General features: G+C 41.4%; 1 long non-coding RNA gene across 1 annotated transcript; it reads right to left on the bottom strand.

The window, feature by feature from the left end:
• Window positions 1-2,139: 2,139 nt before the first annotated feature.
• Window positions 2,140-4,786, bottom strand: LOC106574592 (uncharacterized). The gene is made up of 3 exons (XR_001321564.2): window positions 3,995-4,786; window positions 2,692-2,835; window positions 2,140-2,536 (listed from the first exon to the last, which is right to left on the bottom strand). It is a non-coding gene; the product is annotated as an uncharacterized lncRNA (long non-coding RNA).
• Window positions 4,787-6,416: the final 1,630 nt, after the last annotated feature.

Here is a 6,416-nt window from a genome sequence, read left to right as displayed (position 1 = left end):
CAGCCAGAAATAATCAGACACCCATTTTTCAAGCTAGCATATAATGTCACATAAACCCAAACCACAGCTAAATGCAGCACTAACCTTTGATGATCTTCATCAGATGACACTCCTAGGACATTATGTTATACAATACATGCATGTTTTGTTCAATCAAGTTCATATTTATATCAAAAACCAGCTTTTTACATTAGCATGTGACGTTCAGAACTAGCATACCCACCGCAAACTTCCGGTGAATTTACTAAATTACTCACGATAAACGTTCACAAAAAACATAATTATTTAAAGAATTATAGATACAGAACTCCTTTATGCAATCGCTATGTCAGATTTTAAAATAGCTTTTCGGCAAAAGCACATTTTGCAATATTCTGAGTAGATAGCTCGCCATCAGGGGCTAGCTATTTTGACACCCACCAAGTTTGGCACTCACCAAACTCAGATTTACAATAAGAAAAATTGGATTACCTTTGCTGTTCTTCGTCAGAATGCACTCCCAGGACTTCTACTTCAATAACAAATGTTGGTTTGGTTCAAAATAATCCATAGTTATGTTCAAATATCCTCTGTTTTGTTTGTGCGTTCAAGACACTATCCGAAGGGTAACGAAGGGTGACGCGCCCAGCGCGTATCGTGACAAAAAATGTCTAAATATTACATTACCGTACTTCGAAGCATGTCAACAGCTGTTTAAAATCCATTTTTATGCCATTTTTCTCGTAAAAAAGCGATAATATTCCGACCGGGAAACCCTGTTTTCGTTCAAAGACTGAAAATCTAAAATGGACTCTTCACGTGCACGCGCACCCCCGTCTCATTGTTCTCAGATCGACCACTTACCAAATGCGCTACTGTTTTTCAGCCATGGCCTGCAAAGTCATCATTCAACGTTCTGCCGCCTTCTGAGAGCCTATGGGAGCCGTAGGAAGTGTCACGTTACAGCAGAGATCCTCAGTTTTCAATAAAGAGAGTGTAGAAGGCCAAGAAATGGTCAGAGAGGGCACTTCCTGTTTGGAATCTTCTCAGGTTTTTGCCTGCCATATGAGTTCTGTTATACTCACAGTCACCATTCAAACAGTTTTAGAAACTTTAGGGTGTTTTCTATCCAAATCAAACAATTATATGCATATTCTAGTTTCTGGGCAGTAGTAATAACCAGATTAAACCGGGTACGTTTTTTATCCGGCCGTGCAAATACTGCCCCCTACCCTAGAGAGGTTTTAAACGAGTCCTATATCGACATAACCTGAAAGGCAGCTCAGCAAGGAAGAAGCCACTGCTCCAAAACCGCCATAAAAAAGCCAGACTACGGTTTGCAACTGCACATGGGGACAAAGATCATACTTTTTGGAGAAATGTCCTCTGGTTTGATGAAACAAAAATAAAACTGTTTGGTCATAATGACCATCGTTATGTTTGGAGGAATAGGGGGAGGCTTGCAAGCCGAAGAACACCATCCCAACTGTGAAGCACGGGGTGGCAGCATCATGTTGTGGGGGTGCTTTGCTGCAGGAGGGACTGGTGCACTTCACAAAATAGATGGCATCATGAGGATGGAAAATTATGTGGATATATTGAAGCAACATCTCAAGACATCAGTCAGGAAGTTAAAGCTTGGTTAAAGCTTGGTCGCAAATGGGTCTTCCAAATGGACAATGACCCCAAGCATACTTACAAAGTTGTGGAAAAATGGCTTAAGGACAACAAAGTCAAGGTATTGGAGTGGCCATCACAAAGCCCTGACCTCAATCCTATAGAACATTTTTGGGCAGAATTGAAAAAGTGTGTGCGAGCAAGGAGGCCTACAAAACTAACTCAGTTACATCAGCTCTGTCAGGAGGAATGGGCCAAAATTCACCCAAATTATTGTGCGAAGCTTGTGGAAGGCTACCAGAAACATTTGACCCAAGTTAAACAATTTAAAGTCAATGCTACCAAATACTAATTGAGTGTATGTAAACTTCTGACCCACTGGGAATGTGATGAAAGAAATAAAAGCTGAAATAAATCACTCTACTATTATTTTGACATTTCACATTCTTAAAATAAAGTGGTGATCCTAACTACGAAAGCAAATTTTTACTAGGATTAAATATCAGTAATTCTGAAACTGAGTTTAAATGCATTTGGCTAAAGTGTATGTAAACTTCCGACTTCAATTGTAAATCCCGAATTCACATTTACAATGTTACATGAGACCTGGCTGTCAACATAGGCGGTTTGGTGCCACTTTCTATGAGGACCTCTGTTCATAGCAGTGGAGGCCGGTGACTTGAATAATTGAGGAGGATGGGAGACCCACGGTATAGGCGCAGAATGCACGGAGACCACAAAGTGTGTTTAAAAAAATCGTCAAAGATTAATTATTTTAACCTAAAGCATTTAATAAAGTCATTTATGGTACAATACTATGGGGAATGGGAATGAGAGGGCTACTTACATAATGTTGGAAAGGGATCACAGCAGTGATTGAATGAGGGTATGAGGCATGAGTTGGTGTTCAGAGGCTTGACCCGTGCAGGACAGGATTTGACTGGGAAGACAAAAAATAATAACACAACACACTACACAGTTAGACAAAAGAGCTAAGAATGAGTTAGTCCAAGCAACGAGTAAAATCATTGATGTGTAATATAATGTGATTGACTCTACATACAGTAATGAGAGGAGATTGATAGGGGTACTCACAGTGCTTGGAGGGGAAACATTCAATGTGCCAGTGGATAAGCGGCCACATGAGAAGGGTCTTCAGTTATTGTCAGGAGAAAGTTGACAATGGTAGTGAAGTGGAGTGGTCATCACCTCTTAATCAGGGAACAGGAGGAGACTTGGCTGTAAATACATATCAGATACATTCCATTACAGCTGCGCCATCGTAGCTGCGCCATCGACTTGCTCTATGAAGTCTCAAAATTAATAAAGTCAAACACGGACTACGCATCTCGCTCACTTGACACATTAAAGTATCCAAAGAAATGTTCCTGAATAAAGCCCTGATCATCCACATACCTGATGATAACTGACAACTGCAAGCAGACTGGTGGGGCAATTTCTACCCACTGAGACCTGGAGTTCTTCCTTATATAACTATGAAAACTCTATGACAATGTATGACAGTGATTAATCAGTTGTAAAATGGTTTTATATGGGCTATGATGTGACCAGTTTTTCCTAATCAGGTCACATGGTTTGAAAAGAAACTCCTGGCCGGGGGTATGATGAAAACCCTATCAAACTGCATCTACCTTATATTTGTTCATCTAAATTATATTTAGACTAGATTAGGAGTGGTATTTCTTCGACCCAGACACATAGATAAGAACTGATAGACAACAGAACTCACAGGGCTGAACTTGCTTTATGCATGTTCGCATCATGCAGGCCTATGCAACTGTAGGCCTTATAAAAACAATTACTCAAATCTGTCGTCACTATTATGTTGATTCATTCATTCCAGTTAATCGTTTTGGATTTAAAAAAATATAGGCAGCCAAGCCAGCCCAATTTTGAATAGAAACGAAATTTGATCACATACACATTTTCTCCTGACACACAAATGGACTATAAATACATAACGTTACCAATTAGTTTACCCTGACCAGATGGACAGGGCGCAGAGGCTGTATGCAGCTGCTCTTATTAGGAGCCTACAGTTGATCAGACTGAAACATAGTCTCGTTTTCATCCCAGATTTCGAATGTTTAGGTGTAGCCTAGGCTGCTGCAACATTTATGTAATTACTTTTTGCTTGTGTCTGTCCGGAGTGATTATGTGTTATCCATTTTTTGCTAAATAAATACCGGAAGAAAGTGGAAAGTCTACTTGAGTGTACAAGAAAAAATGCGCTGTGTTAACCGCTCTCTTTAATCTAAATTTTAATGGATGATGCGATGGAAGCTATCAAACCGTTCGGAATTGTTTTCGGCATCCCGGAAAAGACTGTAGAAAGTTCCATATGTTCAGCAACTAAAGACTCGTAACGTGCAATTACCTCTGCAACCTCCTCGTAGTTGCCCTTGTTGGTGGAACTTTCCCTCTCGTCGTGTCCTCTAAAAGCAAATTCTTGCATGCCCAAAAACGCAGTTGTGTTGATAAGCAGCTTGATAACGTCCCTGTTTCTTCTTACTTTCTCGTTGTGTTGCGCAGTTTGAATACGCACACCTTTGTCATAATCGATGCAGCTTTTTCACAGAAGCTTGAATCTGATGTGAGCATTTATATGCTCCCTGCTTTTGTTTTGCCATTTAGCTGAACGATCAATGTTCTTCAGATCACTGTACCCACCTTTCGACCAAGGCTCAGACTTTCCATAAAGCAGGTTAGGTCAGCGATACAGGCGGCTTGATGAAAGTCCCCTGTTAACCAGATATACTTTTGATACCAGTTGGTGTTGAACGCCCTCAACTTTTCATCCTTTTTCATGAAACTGAGCTCAGGCAGAGGTCGACCCCTGCATTTAATTCGCAACTTTTCCATGTACCCCAGAAAATGAAAGGGGTTCTTCAACAAAAAGTCCACAACATATTCGGCAGCATTGGCCATTCAACTATTCTGGCAGAGAAAACTACACTCGCGCTGGTAGCTTGCTAGCTAGCTATTGAAGTTAGCAAGGCATATTTAAATAATTTGCACTAACTGGACACAAAAATAAAGTTCTAAAACCAAGAAAACAATTAATAATATACCTCCTCCATCTCCTGTAATTTGAAAAAACTAATTTGAATGGAATAATATCCCCAAAATGCTAAACTATCATTCTTCACAATCCCAATACAACACACTAGGTTCGTTCTCCGATTCTAATTCTCTGATTGGATGGACAACATGTCGGTTTATACTGCAAAAGCTTTGATTGGTTGGAGGACATCCTCCATGGAGTGGTCATAATTAAAATGTATGTCTATGGAAGGGTGTGAGGCCTACGAGCCTCCTATGTTTTGTATTGAAGTCAATGTAGCCAGAGGAGGACGGACTCTAGCTGACCTCCGGCTACACCATGGCGCTACCCCAAACAGTGCTGTTGAAGTTACTGTAGACCTTCATTGCAAAACAATGTATTTCAATCAATTATTTGGTGACATATTGGACATAAAACATTTAGTTTAGTTTTATCTAAAAAGGAGAACTTTTTTTAATGTTTCACAATAATACTTTTTTTTAAATCCACTGAGGAGGATGGTCCTCCCCTTCCTCCTCTGAGGAGCATCCACTGGTTCATAGAGGTTAGACGGTGTGACTACTCTCTCGGCTACAGAATCACACCATGTATGACTACCAATGGTTACATCCAATTAGTAGTTCGTCTGGTTGTTTTATGTTAGTTATTAAGAAAACTTACAGTCCACACCACCACCACCCACTTATCTTACATTTTCCACACGAGTTCACCCATGTTAGTCCAGTGGGTAGTGGGGATGGGTGGATGGAGGACCGCAATGGACGAAGAAGGGGGAGAGGGAATGGCAATGTCACCCAATCAGGTGTGGATGGAATGACTTCATTACAACCAGTAGGATTCCAGACCAGACCCTGGAATTGCGTGTGGTTGGGAATGGGGGGTCAGCAGGGAGTGAGGGAGGGATGGAGGGACAGGCAGAAGAGGAATGAGATGGGAATCCCTGTTTTATCCTTTGTGTGATGGAGAGATCCAAATTGATGTCTGCCTGCCTGTCTACCTGTCTACCTGTCTGTCTCTGTAGTTTGATAGCCTTCCAGTTACATTTACCAAGACCCAGCCCAAAATGTACAAACCTAGTATTGAAGATGGAAACAGACTGAGTAGTGCTGTTTCAATAGGACAAAAGTAGAAGTACAATAGAGGTCTGTGTTCAAAGACAAACACACGCAGCCGTCTTTCTCAACGCCCTCCGTGGATAGTGACGAACAGCAGAGGAGAGGCAGACAGAGGCCGGCGAGTGTCAACAGACCAAGGTCATTTCAGATTGAGAAGTTTGTCAAAATGTGATGACATCAGCAGCAGTCCGTAAAGCGTTATTGCACCTTGCTGCAGGTGCCACTGTGAAACAGTCTGAAATTACAAAAACGAACAAGCTGCCAGAGCACTGCCAAGAATGATTGCCCCTGGAGTTTTTTCTTTCCTCTCTCTCGTTCTCGCTCTATTCCCCCTACCTTCTCCCTCTCTCCCCCACCCCAGCACCCCCCCTCTCTCTATCTCCTCTCTCTTACACACGTGGATAACTGCCAGATGTGAAATGGAGGGAAGGAGGGAGAAATAGGAGGGGGGATACAGATCTAGATTTAATGATATTAAACATGTTTCTTGATGCTCAATAAGAAGCCTATTATGATTGATACAAGGCCGCTGACACTTTATCTACGCAGTAACAGAATCATCTGTCACCCAACTGTATTGAATCATTAATATCCGCTCTCTCACTGTGTTTTTTCCCCTA

This window comes from Salmo salar, chromosome ssa17 (assembly GCF_905237065.1).
Source record: "Salmo salar chromosome ssa17, Ssal_v3.1, whole genome shotgun sequence".
NCBI classification, from domain to species: Eukaryota; Metazoa; Chordata; class Actinopteri; order Salmoniformes; family Salmonidae; genus Salmo; species Salmo salar.
Note: the sequence above shows the minus strand (reverse complement) of the source record. Positions and strands in the feature narration are given on the sequence as shown.